This window comes from Odontesthes bonariensis, chromosome 22 (genome assembly GCF_027942865.1).
Source record: "Odontesthes bonariensis isolate fOdoBon6 chromosome 22, fOdoBon6.hap1, whole genome shotgun sequence".
Lineage (NCBI taxonomy): Eukaryota > Metazoa > Chordata > Actinopteri > Atheriniformes > Atherinopsidae > Odontesthes > Odontesthes bonariensis.
Window position 1 is genome coordinate 3,636,976 of NC_134527.1, and position 17,661 is coordinate 3,654,636.

General features: G+C 40.3%; 1 protein-coding gene across 3 annotated transcripts in view; it reads left to right on the forward strand.

The window, feature by feature from the left end:
* The window catches only part of tcf4 (transcription factor 4), a 297,188-nt gene that overhangs the window by 107,113 nt on the left and 172,414 nt on the right, over nt 1-17,661 (forward strand). The gene's annotated exons all lie outside the window — the stretch shown is intronic.

Sequence of the window (17,661 nt, forward strand, 5' to 3'; positions counted from 1 at the left end):
ATCCATCTATCTATCCATTCACCCTTCCATCCATCTATCTTTCCTTCCATCCATCCACCTATCCATCCATCCATCCATCCATCTATCTTTCCTTCCATCCATCCATCCATCCATCCATCCATCCATCCATCTATCTTTCCTTCCATCCATTCACCCTTCCATCCATCTATCTTTCCTTCCATCCATCCATCCATCCATCCATCCATCCATCCATCCATCCATCCATCTCTCCATCCATCCATCCACCCATCTATCCATCTATCTATCTTTCCATCCATCCATCCATCCATCCATCCATCCATCCATCCACCCATCCATCTATCTTTCCTTCTATCCATTCACCCTTCCATCCATCTATCTTTCCTTCCATCCATCCATCCATCCATCCATCCATCCATCCATCCATCCATCCATCCATCTCTCCATCCATCCATCCACCCATCTATCCATCTATCTATCTTTCCATCCATCCATCCATCCATCCATCCATCTATCTTTCCTTCCATCCATCCATCCTTCCATCCATCTATCATCTATCTATCTTTCCATCCATCCACCCATCTATCCATCTATCTACCTTTCCATCCATCCATCCATCCATCCATCCATCCATCCATCTATCTATCTTTCCTTCCATCCATCCATCCGTCCGTCCGTCCATCCATCCATCCATCTATCTTTCCTTCCATCCACCCACCCACCTATCCATCTATCCATCCATCTATCTTTCCTTCCATCCATCCATCCTTCCATCCATCCATCCATCTAGCTATCCATCCATCTATCTTTCTTTCCATCCATCCATCCATCCATCCATCCATCCATCTATCTTTCCTTCCATCCACCCACCCACCTATCCATCTATCCATCCATCTATCTTTCCTTCCATCCATCCATCCATCCATCCACCCTTCCATCCATCCATCAGTTTACTTACACACAGCAGACTGCAGTTAAAAACATAACCCTCAGTTGTAATGCTCTACATCCTCCCTCCTTTTTTTCTCCCTCGTTCTCTCTCTCTCTCTCGCTCTCTCTCTCCACCTCCCTCACATCTCTCTTTACCGCTCTATCCCTCCCTCTCTCGTTCTCTGTGCCATATGGTGTACCATGGTACATTTAGCTTGTCAGTGATAATGGATGACCATGGAAGCCCAGTTTTGCTTTAAGCGCTAGCTTGCTGTCTCAGTGTGCACGTGTGTGTGCATGTGTGTGTGCACGTGTGTGTGTGTGTGTGTGTGTGCATTGGATGATGGCTGCTGATGCTTTCGGCTGTGGGATGAGGGATCATGAAGCAAAATCAGCACTAACATTCACTTAACACACACCGTGTCTCTCTCACGCACACACTCCGAACACTTCGATGATGCCGGTCGACGCCGCGGTCACTTACAGGCGGTTTCATTCAAGCGATCTGATTGGCTGTTACCAGCAACAGAATCTGGGTGTACAGTTGTTGATCAGATTTGGCCTCATGAAGCAATAGTGACAATATTGATGATAATTTTTAACAGAATAACTTGAATCTTTTATAGCATTGCATGAATGTTTTCAAAACTTTGGAAGATGCTACGTTGCTAAGCAGCTAACGTTCAGAACTGCTGCCTACAAAGAGAGTATTTCAGTTATTCACAGACTATTTGGACATTTTTCTCCTCATTGTTCTCATTGTTTTAATCTAATTAATCACATGATTTCCCTGATTAATCACAATTAATCGCATTTGTACGCAGAATCCAAAAATGAATCCAAAAGTAGCGTATAGCTTTTAGCATTTAGCTTTATTTTAAATGTGCTGCCATATGAATGAAAGTGCCATAACATTTGTTGTGCAAACACACTTTTAACATCAGCATCTTTCTGTAGTTTTTATGTAGAAGCCTCGCTCCACAGTCTGTTTCCTTGAATGACTTGCTGCTATCAGTTGTGTGTTTTGCCTTTAAGTGATATTTTAGACTGGAACTACTACGCTGAGAAGACAATTCAACTTGGCAGTGTTTACAGATGACTTTGGTTCTGTCGACTCCGCCGTCTGGAAGAACTTTAAAATGAAAATGGCCGAGTAAAAGTTCCGTACCCTTCTCCATGTTTGGTGGATCCAAAGATTACTTTCTTTTCCTGTTCCACAGCAGCAGACTTTTACAAAATAAAAGCCTGTGAGCAACAGACTTTTACAATAATAAAATAAATAATCAAATGTACAGAGGCTATAGTCCAGCTGGCCCCGGTTCGAGTCCCGCATCAGACGGCCCTGTGCTGCATGTTGTTCCCCCTCTCGCTGCCCCCTGCTTCCTGTCTCTCTGAACTTCTCTATCCATTAAAGGCACAAAGGCCCCCCAAAAATGTTTTTTTAAAATTTTTATTATAAAAGTTTTTTTCTTATTTAAAAAAAAAAAGTTGTTTTTTTTTTAATTAAATTTTTTTTTAAAATGTAATAAAATAAAACCTGCCTTAATGCACGATAAAATATTTATCGGTGTTAAATGATTAACTAGTTAACACGATAATAACGAGTTAACTCGCCCTATTTAAAAAAATATTCAAGCTGGAAAATAAAACATTTTTCACTAAATTTTAAATTGAATTTCCTCAGAATTTTCCACATTCCAAGCTGATGCACGGCAAAATAGATGTGCAATTACAGAAGCTTCATTGTTGGGCTGTGTATGGAAAAACCTGCTAAAAGACACAATTCTTATATTTTATAATTTCTTACATTTCACATGTCAGTGTTTGTATTTTTTTAGCTTTGGAAAGAACAAAAATAACCTTTTTAAACGACAATTTTAAAGGTTAAGTTAAGAAATCGTGCCATGAAAAAGATAAGTTTTAAGCACATTTTCTATATTTTCCTGTGAAACATGTTGATAACTCAGAGCACTGTGTTAAAATTGCAAGATAATGGTCTGAACTCTTGGACGGAGTCGGTGCATAATTAGCATCTTGGAAAGAAAATGTGAGCTAAATGAATATTTGAGTGTAAAAGGAATCCGACGGGCTGTGATTGCCAGTGTTTCGCATACGTAGCGAAGTGATATTGAAGTTAGAGATGATGATCTCCCCTCCTCTCCTCCTCATGCAGCTGTGTTCCCCCTCTTCTCTCCAGCTGTTGCCAACCAATCACCTGCTTTCTCCCTTCCACACACATATGCACGCTATAATTATAGGAGACGAGGCTTTGGCTGCAGAACCGTTTGAATACGTGAATAAACAAGAGAGGAAAAAAAAAGGGGGATGGAGGTCCACAAATAACATAAAGAGAGGCGATCGATCAGGACTGATGAGTTTTTCCTTTTATTTGGGTACAATTTGCTGGAAAATTCATCAGAAAATAACAGATTAAACCCAAAATGATGGCGACAGCAATTTTATTTCCAATGAAAATATTAATTTTCTGTCATTAGGGAGGAAAAGATGGTCAGAAACTGACCTGCTCGGTGAGCCTGGCCGGGCCGTGGAACCTAAAAGTTTCTCTGTGTATCGCTGCTTTAATGTCACGGCCGTTAAGCTGGTTTCCATGGCAGCAGACGAGGGTAAAGTGGTAACTTTTCCCTTTTTTTGTTGTTTTTTTGTTGTTGTTTCTCACGCTTTGCCATGTGAAAGCAGAGGGCACAGTCCCTGCTGGCACACGCTGAATGAGAACAGGGCTGACAAAGAGCTGGAAAAACCACTCCGTTGGTGTTAAACCGCCCTAAATCTGCCGCGGTGGTCGGTTCAAATCCGGGTCTCCCTCAGAGGGTGGAGTCACCGGCAGCCACACCGTCAGCTGGGCCTGTTGTGTAATCAGCTGCTCATCTGAAATGTCTACATTTCTCTTTTTGTTAGGTTTAGTGCCTTGCTCAAGGACTACGGTAGCTACTTGATTAATTATCTAGCTAATTGATCACAGTTTTTTTACACATTAGCCTCAATAATGAGAAACACGTGACTTTAAATGAGCCCAAACTGTTGTAAAATCTTTGATCGTCGCCTCTTTTTCACTGAGCTGAACTGATTAATAGTTCTTTTATTGGATTTTAGGATATAAAGGCCATGAATTTGCTCTCAGTCAGCGTTTGAGTTGAGCAACAGTTTGATTTAATTGGATCAACGTCCTCTTTTCTGTATACATGTGCAGGAGGGGAATCGAGTTATTAACTCTTTTCTCATTCATATTACAAACTTTAAAGGGACAGTTCACCTCTTTGGACATGAAGCTGTATGACATCCCATACTAGCAATATCATTTATGAACATTTTCTTACCCCCTGCTGCAGGGGTGGCCAAACGGTCAGAAACTAAAAGCCGCATTATTTTGAAAAAAAAGGCCCGAATTCTCTCCGTTTTATCCGTCTGTTCTCGACTCGCTCTCTCGTCTTGGTCACGTGACGCATTGACGCTGATATTAAACTCACGAACCGAGCAAAATGAGTCAAAAACAGGCGTGTTTGGAAAGCTTCTGAGACAGAAGAAGAGGCTGTGACCACTAAGAAAAAGAAAGCGTCATTTTGAAGGCCATGTTTAAGCGTTACCATAGCGACAGGGAGGATGTTACGTCAGGAGGACGCTGCTAATAAAGTTGCATACAAGTACACAGTGGATTCAAGTTTATTATTATATTTACTAAATACCACAGAGTCTGTGTTGGTTGTATCATTTTATTTTGTAGTATTTATCCGCCACACCGTGAAAATTGCGTCCTGTGAGCAGAGTTCCAGCCTCGTTTTGGCGTTAATGAAAGTAGTTCCGGCTAGTTGGCTGGGGTTTAAAAAATAAAGCGTTCTGCTTTTCAGAACAATATGCGTTCAACAGAGTAATACATTTGCATCACAAAATGGTTCTCCAGGAAAAAGTCAGACCTCACAATCACTTGGCCCTATTTTCTCTTCCTTCGTATCAGTGCAGTGATATGAAGGGAGAGAAAATAGTCTCATTTCTCGTCCAAATATCTCATTACACTTAATATAAGACACAACTGCCTAACAAGTACCATTTCAGCCAGATATAGGGACTTGTTTGAAGACAATACATCTGGAATATCTTGTTAAATGAAAAAGTCTTGAAAACAAATTGTTTTGAGTCACATATGAAACAAGCTTTTTTTGACATTTGAAGAGGTTTTTAAGCTAATTTCAAGATCACTTTTATCTCAAAAGTCCCAAATATCACATTTTATTTCATGAAATCTTGACAAGCATATTTTCACTAGTTCCATTAGCAGATTTTTTTGCTTATTTCAAGCAAAAATGTCTTGTATTTGTTGTTTTTACTTATTTTTGGAGGGGCATTTTTTCCACTGTGCTGTTTGGAATCAACTAAATTTCCCAAAAATGCAGCTCCTATAAGATCCATTTTAATTGTTGTTTTTAATTGTTGAATTGTTGCTCACATTTGTTTTCGGCACTTTAATCTGCATGCTTCACTGTAGGAGGGCTGTAGACCCGTGCTGTCGCATTAGGTCGTCAGTTCCTGACTGTGAATGGGAAATTCACCCATTTTTTTCTGGGATTTTCACCCAGAAAAATACAAAAATGTGGCTTTTTGGCGCATGTGCGGTGCACCTAGAGCCATTCAAACCTCCTCATTCAGCTTTATCTGGATGTCCGAGCCTGGAAAGTTTTCTTTCGTCCAACAATCACGTGTATTAAAAGCTCCTAAAACCTGCTCTGACCTCTGGTGAGTAAATGTTTGATTAAAAACACAGCGAGGCCAAAGAGTTGATGGTTCGAAATGAGAATGAACTTGTTTTTATGTGCAGTTTACAGGTGGCTGCAGTGTTTAATTTATCCGTAGGCGCTCGGATGGCTCCACCTTCCTCCGTTTGTCCATCCATTTCCACCCGCCTCTCTTCTGGGGTCTGCCCTGCTGCGATGAAGCCGCTCTGATCACCGTCCCCTGAACAGTGTGTGGGAGCAGATATGTCATTATTTAGCAGCCAGGTGGCTGCTTTGAAATCACACCGAACGCATGGGCGCTGTGATGCGGCTCCCAGATCCGCAGCTATAGGTTACCCCTCATATTACGGGCGTCCAGGTGTTCCAGCGCTGTCACATTTGTCTAAATACAGGGATTAGGTTCGGAGTCGGGGTGGGAAAAGAGGAGGAATAGGTCTGTCAGAGATGACAGGTGAGTGAGAACGGGGGAGGAAGAGGAAAAATGTGATATGAGGTCACTTCAGCAGACGTGTGGAGCATCTACCTGAATCCAACTGAAAGCATCAGATCTGAGGCATTCACTTTGTTGTCGCCATTTATGTTTGTACACTGGAAAAAATGCCCCACCAAAAATAAGTAAGAAAAACAACAAATACAAGACGTTTTTGCTTGAAATAAGCAAAAAAAATCTGCCAATGGAACTAGTGAAAATATGCTTGTCAAGATTTCTCGAAATAAAATGTGATATTTGGGACTTTTGAGATAAAAGTGATCTTGAAATTAGCTTAAAAACCTCTTCAAATGAAAAAAAAGCTTGTTTCATGTGAAATATGACTCAAAACAAGATATTTTCAAGACTTTTTCACTTCAAGGGGCATTTGAAGCGCAATCCCATTGGTAGAGGTTGTCAAATACTGACAGTAGGACACAGACTGGTGCAAATTGGCGCTCCCTGTGCTGCGATTGCGCTGTTTGCGCAGCCTGTCATGCTAGCCAAATACGTGGTGGCCAATGGGCAAGTGCTAAACCTTCCACGTAAAACAGCAACTTGCACACTGCAGAAACGTCACACCACTTTATAAACCATCCGACAATAAAGTCACAAGCCTTACCATCAACAACAATATTACTGGGCATGTATTTTTGTAATGTTTTAAATACTTGAACACAGTTTTTCTAGAGAAGATAATTGTTTTGTATATGGGAGTATCGTCCATTGACTCTTTTGGGCTTTCACATGCGCGAGCGTACAACTAACCGGTGAGTTACATGCTGTTTATAAAGTTGTTTTGTAACGTCCCCATGCCAGTAATGTGAGAACCATGCATATGGTTTTGATGGTAAGGCTTGTGACTTTATTGTCAGATGGTTTATAAAGTGGTGTGACGTTTCTGCAGTGTGCAAGTTGTTGTTTTACGTGGAAGGTTTAGAATTTGCCCTTTGGCCACCACGTATTTGGTTAGCATGACAGGCTGCGCAAACAGCGCAATCGCCGCACAGGGAGCGCCGATTTGCACCAGTCTGTGTCCTACTATCAGTATTTGACAACCTCTAGCAATGGGATTGCGCTTCAAATGCCCCGGAGTTCCCCTTTAACAAGATATTCCAGATGTATTGTATTAAAACAAGTCCCTATATCTGGCTGAAATGGTAATTGTTAGGCAGTTGTGTCTGATATTAAGTGTAATGAGATATTTTGACTAGAAATGAGACAAATATACTTGGTAAGACTTTGATTTTTACCAGTGTAAATCATAAGTTCTATCGATTTAGTTTTCTTTGGGCAGTTAGAATATGCTTTAGTTAGTTTGGAATCAAAATCTGTAATTCATTTTTATATTTGATTGAATTGTTTTAGATTATTTTGGTAACTTTTAGACCCTCCCATTAATTAGAGAGATTAAGAACACACCGGGGAGGGGGGGTAATGGTGTTGGAGGAGCTTTTTGTTTGTCAAATGGTGGTTGTCTAGCTTTAGCGGTGGGATGCTAGCACTAGCTCAAAGTAGCCTAGCGTCAGTTAGAATATTAGCTATGTAGCTGTTAGCCTGCTTCAAACGGATAGAATGTGCACTTCCGATTAAGAGACTCAAGGTCTAAAAACGAGTACATAATGTGGTGTAGTTTAAACTGCAAGTAATAACTTATTATAAAACAAAGTGCAAATATTGGAAACAGATACGCCATTCAAACTTAAAACCTTATCTTACGTTAGGCAGCTTTTATGTCAATGAGCGAAGTTAGCTTAGTCAGCTAAGCTGAAGACGGGAGGTTTTGGTACAATTATTTTTTTGGACCACTTTTTGAGCTTATAAAATCAGATTAAGTTTTGTTTTTCATCTAAATTATAAGAAATTTTTAGTTATTGTTTTGTTCATATTTTTTTTTGGGAAATAAACGACATATTTTTTAAACAATCAAGTCGGAAGTGCGTGCGAGAATCAAACCACCTGTTGCCACCCCCGGCCTTTCTTAGAAAATGTAGTTTGGGAACTTAGAAGGCCGCGACACACTTGGACTCCACCAATTCAACTTAACGCGGACCTATACCGAGCACGCAAGCGAGCTCATTTGGTATTTTGACACAAAATGATCATTTCAGCAGAGTTTTCATCCAATTTCTTAAATAATTTGCATGAAATACAAAAGCAAAAGAAAGAGTGAACACCGGTTTAGAGAAGCCTCGTAGAGGAGAGATGAACGGAGAGCTGGAGAAGGGATCAGAATGTAACGCTGAACCCCAGGATCCTCTGACCTTTGACCCCCCCAGTCTGACAGCACCTGACCCACCATCCATCTCTCCAGGGCCGCCCCTCCTCCTCCTCCTCCTGAGCCAGGAGAAAACACCGCTCACTCCTGAGAAATCTTCATTAGAAGCTCTCAGAAAAAGAAAAAGAAGATGCCTTTGTGTTGTTTTTGCAACCTTCAAACAGACGACAACTAAACCCGATAAATCTGGACCCCACGGTGCAGTTTTAAACGCACAGAACTGTCAGATCTCATGAAGAGCTCACAGCACAGCGTCTACCATTAAAAAACATCTCGTTTTGACTGACAGCTTTTTTATTCTTCATGCAAGAATAAAATGAATTACAAGAAACACCACTTACCTCGTGATTGTATACAGGTAGAATCGTTTGTAGGTGAAGAAACCGACTTTCCAAACATTCGTGAGTCAAGTTCAACCAACAATTGCTCATTTTTACTTCATTTTTGGCTATTTTTACAATACTATTCTTGAAAGACCTTCAGAAAGCCTGGAGAACAATTGAAAAACCTCCAGAAAGCCTGGAGAACTATTGAAAGACCTCCAGAAAGCCTGGAGAACTATTGAAAGACCTCCAGAAAGCCTGGAGAACTATTGAAAGACCTCCAGAAAGCCTGGAGAACTATTGAAAGACCTCCAGAAAGCCTGGAGAACTATTGAAAGACCTTCAGAAAGCCTGGAAAACTATTGAAAGACCTTCAGAAAGCCTGGAGAACTATTGAAAGACCTTCAGAAAGCCTGGAAAATGATTGAAAGACCTTCTGAAAGCCTGGAGAACAATTGAAATACCTCCAGAAAGCCTGGAAAACGATTGAAAGACCTCCAGAAAGCCTGGAAAACTATTGAAAGACCTTCAGAAAGCCTGGAGAACTATTGAAAGACCTCCAGAAAGCCTGGAAAACTATTGAAAGACCTTCAGAAAGCCTGGAGAACTATTGAAAGACCTCCAGAAAGCCTGGAAAACTATTGAAAGACCTTCTGAAAGCCTGGAAAACGATTGAAAGACCTCCAGAAAGCCTGGAAAACTATTGAAAGACCTTCAGAAAGCCTGGAGAACTATTGAAAGACCTCCAGAAAGCCTGGAAAACTATTGAAAGACCTTCTGAAAGCCTGGAAAACTATTGAAAGACCTTCAGAAAGCCTGGAGAACTATTGAAAGACCTCCAGAAAGCCTGGAGAACTATTGAAAGACCTTCTGAAAGGTCTGTGTCTGTGTCCTACTATCAGTATTTGACAACCTCTAGCAATGGGATTGCGCTTCAAATGCCCCGGAGTTCCCCTTTAACAAGATATTCCAGATGTATTGTATTAAAACAAGTCCCTATATCTGGCTGAAATGGTAATTGTTAGGCAGTTGTGTCTGATATTAAGTGTAATGAGATATTTTGACTAGAAATGAGACAAATATACTTGGTAAGACTTTGATTTTTACCAGTGTAAATCATAAGTTCTATCGATTTAGTTTTCTTTGGGCAGTTAGAATATGCTTTAGTTAGTTTGGAATCAAAATCTGTAATTCATTTTTATATTTGATTGAATTGTTTTAGATTATTTTGGTAACTTTTAGACCCTCCCATTAATTAGAGAGATTAAGAACACACCGGGGAGGGGGGGTAATGGTGTTGGAGGAGCTTTTTGTTTGTCAAATGGTGGTTGTCTAGCTTTAGCGGTGGGATGCTAGCACTAGCTCAAAGTAGCCTAGCGTCAGTTAGAATATTAGCTATGTAGCTGTTAGCCTGCTTCAAACGGATAGAATGTGCACTTCCGATTAAGAGACTCAAGGTCTAAAAACGAGTACATAATGTGGTGTAGTTTAAACTGCAAGTAATAACTTATTATAAAACAAAGTGCAAATATTGGAAACAGATACGCCATTCAAACTTAAAACCTTATCTTACGTTAGGCAGCTTTTATGTCAATGAGCGAAGTTAGCTTAGTCAGCTAAGCTGAAGACGGGAGGTTTTGGTACAATTATTTTTTTGGACCACTTTTTGAGCTTATAAAATCAGATTAAGTTTTGTTTTTCATCTAAATTATAAGAAATTTTTAGTTATTGTTTTGTTCATATTTTTTTTTGGGAAATAAACGACATATTTTTTAAACAATCAAGTCGGAAGTGCGTGCGAGAATCAAACCACCTGTTGCCACCCCCGGCCTTTCTTAGAAAATGTAGTTTGGGAACTTAGAAGGCCGCGACACACTTGGACTCCACCAATTCAACTTAACGCGGACCTATACCGAGCACGCAAGCGAGCTCATTTGGTATTTTGACACAAAATGATCATTTCAGCAGAGTTTTCATCCAATTTCTTAAATAATTTGCATGAAATACAAAAGCAAAAGAAAGAGTGAACACCGGTTTAGAGAAGCCTCGTAGAGGAGAGATGAACGGAGAGCTGGAGAAGGGATCAGAATGTAACGCTGAACCCCAGGATCCTCTGACCTTTGACCCCCCCAGTCTGACAGCACCTGACCCACCATCCATCTCTCCAGGGCCGCCCCTCCTCCTCCTCCTCCTGAGCCAGGAGAAAACACCGCTCACTCCTGAGAAATCTTCATTAGAAGCTCTCAGAAAAAGAAAAAGAAGATGCCTTTGTGTTGTTTTTGCAACCTTCAAACAGACGACAACTAAACCCGATAAATCTGGACCCCACGGTGCAGTTTTAAACGCACAGAACTGTCAGATCTCATGAAGAGCTCACAGCACAGCGTCTACCATTAAAAAACATCTCGTTTTGACTGACAGCTTTTTTATTCTTCATGCAAGAATAAAATGAATTACAAGAAACACCACTTACCTCGTGATTGTATACAGGTAGAATCGTTTGTAGGTGAAGAAACCGACTTTCCAAACATTCGTGAGTCAAGTTCAACCAACAATTGCTCATTTTTACTTCATTTTTGGCTATTTTTACAATACTATTCTTGAAAGACCTTCAGAAAGCCTGGAGAACAATTGAAAAACCTCCAGAAAGCCTGGAGAACTATTGAAAGACCTCCAGAAAGCCTGGAGAACTATTGAAAGACCTCCAGAAAGCCTGGAGAACTATTGAAAGACCTCCAGAAAGCCTGGAGAACTATTGAAAGACCTCCAGAAAGCCTGGAGAACTATTGAAAGACCTTCAGAAAGCCTGGAAAACTATTGAAAGACCTTCAGAAAGCCTGGAGAACTATTGAAAGACCTTCAGAAAGCCTGGAAAATGATTGAAAGACCTTCTGAAAGCCTGGAGAACAATTGAAATACCTCCAGAAAGCCTGGAAAACGATTGAAAGACCTCCAGAAAGCCTGGAAAACTATTGAAAGACCTTCAGAAAGCCTGGAGAACTATTGAAAGACCTCCAGAAAGCCTGGAAAACTATTGAAAGACCTTCAGAAAGCCTGGAGAACTATTGAAAGACCTCCAGAAAGCCTGGAAAACTATTGAAAGACCTTCTGAAAGCCTGGAAAACGATTGAAAGACCTCCAGAAAGCCTGGAAAACTATTGAAAGACCTTCAGAAAGCCTGGAGAACTATTGAAAGACCTCCAGAAAGCCTGGAAAACTATTGAAAGACCTTCTGAAAGCCTGGAAAACTATTGAAAGACCTTCAGAAAGCCTGGAGAACTATTGAAAGACCTCCAGAAAGCCTGGAGAACTATTGAAAGACCTTCTGAAAGCCTGGAGAACAATTGAAATACCTCCAGAAAGCCTGGAAAACGATTGAAAGACCTCCAGAAAGCCTGGAAAACTATTGAAAGACCTTCAGAAAGCCTGGAGAACTATTGAAAGACCTCCAGAAAGCCTGGAAAACTATTGAAAGACCTTCTGAAAGCCTGGAGAACAATTGAAATACCTTCAGAAAGCCTGGAAAACGATTGAAAGACCTCCAGAAAGCCTGGAAAACTATTGAAAGACCTTCAGAAAGCCTGGAGAACTATTGAAAGACCTTCAGAAAGCCTGGAAATCTATTGAAAGACCTTCAGAAAGCCTGGAGAACTATTGAAAGACCTTCTGAAAGCCTGGAGAACAATTGAAATACCTCCAGAAAGCCTGGAAAACGATTGAAAGACCTCCAGAAAGCCTGGAAAACTATTGAAAGACCTTCAGAAAGCCTGGAGAACTATTGAAAGACCTCCAGAAAGCCTGGAAAACTATTGAAAGACCTTCTGAAAGCCTGGAAAACTATTGAAAGACCTTCAGAAAGCCTGGAGAACAATTGAAAGACCTCCAGAAAGCCTGGAGAACAATTGAAAGACCTCCAGAAAGCCTGGAAAACTATTGAAAGACCTTCAGAAAGCCTGGAGAACTATTGAAAGACCTCCAGAAAGCCTGGAGAACTATTGAAAGACCTTCTGAAAGCCTGGAGAACAATTGAAATACCTCCAGAAAGCCTGGAAAACGATTGAAAGACCTCCAGAAAGCCTGGAAAACTATTGAAAGACCTCCAGAAAGCCTGGAAAACTATTGAAAGACCTTCTGAAAGCCTGCAAAACTATTGAAAGACCTCCAGAAAGCCTGGAGAACTATTGAAAGACCTTCTGAAAGCCTGGAGAACAATTGAAATACCTCCAGAAAGCCTGGAAAACGATTGAAAGACCTCCAGAAAGCCTGGAAAACGATTGAAAGACCTTCAGAAAGCCTGGAAAACTATTGAAAGACCTTCAGAAAGCCTGGAGAACTATTGAAAGACCTTCTGAAAGCCTGGAGAACAATTGAAATACCTCCAGAAAGCCTGGAAAACGATTGAAAGACCTCCAGAAAGCCTGGAAAACTATTGAAAGACCTTCAGAAAGCCTGGAGAACTATTGAAAGACCTCCAGAAAGCCTGGAAAACTATTGAAAGACCTTCAGAAAGCCTGGAAAACTATTGAAAGACCTTCTGAAAGCCTGGAAAACTATTGAAAGACCTTCAGAAAGCCTGGAGAACAATTGAAAGACCTTCAGAAAGCCTGGAAAACTATTGAAAGACCTCCAGAAAGCCTGGAAAACCATTGAAAGACCTTCTGAAAGCCTGGAGAACTATTGAAAGACCTTCAGAAAGCCTGGAAAACCATTGAAAGACCTTCAGAAAGCCTGGAAAACTAATGAAAGAAGTTTTCAGCTTACGTTACGTTGCATCTTGGGTAGTTTGAGTATGAGTAGTAACCTCATGATGCATACCCAACATTTCAGAGAATCTAGTATGCATCCTGGAACTTCTCGCTTACTCAAACTCGCATACTAACTCAGAAAGTTAGTAGGAGTAGTAGGAGAAGTATGCGGTTTGGAACACAGCCTTAGAACCAAAGTAAATCTCTCCACAAAGTAAATTTCTTGAACGATCCCACTGGTTCACTGTTGGAGGATCTGGTTTTCTGTGGCTTTCTCATGGTCGTGACGACTTAAAAACATTTTAATGTGGAGCTGGATAAAAAGCAGGTGAACAAGCGACTGTAAAAAGCCCGTGTTAATCATTGAGTTGGTCTCCCAGCATGCACCTGTGTTGCACCAGAAAGCCTCGCGGAGCTCTTTATTCAGTCGGTGAATAAAGTACTTCCACATTGTGCCGTTAATTCAGAATTTCACACCTTTTCTTTGGTCGCCACCTCTCTCTTTGTCACTCGGCTTCCGTCTCAACGTTAAATCCACTTCCAACATTAGCAGTCATCATCTGTCTCCTGAACAATACTCAAGCAGCCTTTGTCTGCCGCGCAGCTAAATATTGTTCCATCAATAATGGACTCCACGCACAACAGAATCAGGCTTTTTACTCGTAGGTAATCCGGAATGTTTTACAGATTGTTTTTTATGTGTTTTATTGTCTCGGGAGCATAATTGGGAGCGTGTTGTGTTCTTCTTCGTTTGTTTTTGGTTTTAGGAGAAACATTGGGCTCAGTGCCTCGTGGATGCAACTCCAGATGCTTTTGTGTCCAAGGTATTTGAGGAAGTGCAGCTCGGAATCCTGCAGACAAAGGCGAGCAGATATGCCGGGGAAACGGTGTAAACCCTGGAAAGAATTCTTCTTCTGCGACGGCTCTGAAACAGCGCGGGGTGTTAGACTGGAAACGTGGACGCGGCGGCCATGTTTTCAGAGCGAAATAAAGACAGATTGATAAAAATTCACCAATGGAAAAGTTGCCAAATCGAGTCAGACCCCGACCGAAAGTAAGCGTCGTGCCACGGAGCGAGAAAGGAGAAGGAGGGAAGGGAAGGAGGGATGGCGGGGGAGATTTGGGGCGCTAATGCCAGCCTTATGCGTCTTTTAGTCGTTTCCGCCGTCGGGGCTTGGCACCGGCGCAGCGCTGTCAGCCAGCCAACAAAGATCTGCAGTGCCTGCCGCATTTCAGCAGACCAACACACACGTACACAAAACAAAAAGCACGCCGCGACACACTTTGCTGCAAATCGATCCCACCTCGACGGAAACCGAAAGGTTCGCCACAGACAGGAAGTCGACATAAAGAAAGGAAGGGATTCATTTCATCTTAAATTTATTATTTTTTCTGTTATTTTTCTGTTTTCGTTTCCTGTTTTTTTCTGTTATTTTTTCAGTTTTTTTTCTATTATTTTTCCTGTTATTTTTCTGTTTTTTTTCTGTTATTTTCCTGTTTTTTTTCTTTTCTTTTTATGTTTTTTTTCCTGTTTTTTTTCCTGCTATTTTTCCTGTTTTTTTCTATTATTTTTCCTGTTATTTTTCTGCATTTTTTGTTTTTTTTCTGTTATTTTTCTGTTTTTTTTCTGTTATATTTTCACTTTTTTTCTATTATTTTCCTGTTATTTTTCTGGTTTTTTTTATTATTTGTCTGTTTTTTTTTAAATTATTCTTTCTGTCATTTTTCTGTTTTTTTTAAAATTATTTTTTCTGTTATTTTTCTGTTTTTTTCTATAATTTTTCCTTTTAATTTTCTGTTATCCACCCCCCCACGCCCCCCCAAACGCACCCGTCCTGATAGTTGTGCTGAAGTGCTCGGACGGTTCTGTGGTGTCGCCCTGTTGTTTGTGTTGTTTGTGTTGTTTGTCTGTCGATGCCCGGGTGGAGGAGGGGTGAATGAGAGAGTGTTGTGGGCTCGGGGTGGGGAGCAACTTTGTATAATGAAGGCTGTTTGGTAATGAGGGAGTTGGGGGGGGGGGGGGTCCGTTCTTTGGGTGTCATTCACATGAGCTGGGAGCAAATGTGACGCCTGCAGCTCAGTTTTCATCCCGTCTGCAGCTTCTGCTTCTGTGGCGCTCGGAGACAAAAACACACTTTTAGCTGGAAGATTGGCTAAGTTGTGCTTCACGTATCCGATACTCCACACCTCACTTTCCCTTTGTGCGTCGCATTGTTGGCCAGCTGTCACAGGTGACGGCGTATTCCACAAAACCGTGCAATTACCAGCATTTTCCCCCGCTATCATTTGGTCTGAAGGTGTCAGTCCACTCATGATATTTCCCCCTGAGTGTCCGGAGTTATTGTGGCGCTGCCCCAAAAAACCCAGAAAGTGACCTCACTGGAAAAAATGCCCCTCCAAAAATAAGTAAAAAAAACAACAAATAAAAGACGTTTTTGCTTGAAATAAGCAAAAAAATCTGCCAATGGAACTAGTGAAAATCGGCTTGTCAAGATTTCTTGAAATAAAATGTGATATTTAGGACTTTTGAGATAAAAGTGATCTTGAAATTAGCTTAAAAACCTCTTCAAATGTAAAAAAAAAAGCTTGTTTCATATGAAATATGACTCAAAACAATTTGTTTTCAAGACTTTTTCACTTAACAAGATATTCCAGATGTATTGTATTAAAACAAGTCCCTACATCTGGCTGAAATGGTGCTTGTTAGGCAGTTGTGTCTTATATTAAGTGTAATGAGATACTTGGTAAGATTTAGATTTTTGCTATTGTTGGTGTTAATTGTGTCGGAAGTGTTCAGTGAGTGAAGGACTTCCCTGGTTATCCACTGGATGCTCTGAATGTTCAGCCTTTGCATGGAGCTCACAGCTGTTTGGGAAACGTTAGCATGTGCAAGAAGAAGGGGAAAATGAAGAATTAGTTCTTCCCTGACCGCATGCGACTTGTGTTTCTGCTTTTTTTTGCGTCTCTTCTTAGCAGCAGATGCTGTTTTTTTTTTTTAAGCTAAAAGAAGAGAAAAAAAGGGGGATTTTGCCCAGCATGTAGCCCGGTATTTTTAATTTATTTTTCTTTAAAAATCACTGTTGAACCCGTGCACATCAGATTTCCTCACTTTTAAAAACTCAGACGTGAAAAACAAACCTGTCGTAGAGACGGTGGATGAAGAAAAATGAATAGAATCTGTCATTTTAGGGGCGCCGCCATCTTGTGCCGGTGGGTCTGTGTCACAGACTTCCTTCTCCCCCCATTTGTGGGAGGAAGTGACAACTTGTTCATGTTTATATACAGATCAGAGGACAGAACCGGCATCATACATGCTGGATTTGTTCTGCTTTCCTTACAGGCGCACCTGCTTAAGGTCGCTTTGTGCAGCTCCCCACAATATATGGTCTTTATATTATATATATATATATATATATATATATATATATTTATATTTGATATGATTTATCAAACTCATTCAAACACATTCAGAAGTGTAAGAAATTGTTAGATAACTTCAATCCTATGAAAAGTAATTTGATATTTGCTTTTGTTTTATTTAAGGAAGTCGATCTATATATCGATATATATATATTCTTTTAAATTATTTTCTAATTATAACACCACAATAAAGGAGTAATAACACATAATGTGCATCAATAGACCCGGATTCGCTGTCGTTACGGCAACAGTCCAGTGAAGGATGCAGATTAAAGTGCCTAAAACAAATGTGAGCAACAATTAAACAATTAAAAACAACAATTAAAATGGATCTTACAGGAGCTCCATTTTTGGGAAATTTATTTGATTCCAAACAGCACAGTGGAAAAAATGCCCCTCCAAAAATAAGTAAAAAAACAACAAATAAAAGACGTTTTTGTTTGAAATAAGCAAAAAAAATCTGCCAATGGAACTAGTGAAAATCGGCTTGTCAAGATTTCTTGAAATAAGATGTGATATTTAGGACTTTTGAGATAAAAGTGATCTTGAAATTAGCTTAAAAACCTCTTCAAATGTAAAAAAAAAAAGCTTGTTTTATATGAAATGTGACTCAAAACAATTTGTTTTCAAGACTTTTTAACTTAACAAGATATTCCAGATGCATTGTCTTCCAACAAGTCCCTATATCTGGCTGAAATGGTGCTTGTTAGGCAGTTGTGTCTTATATTAAGTGTAATGAGATACTCAATGAGACACATATACTTGGTGAGAT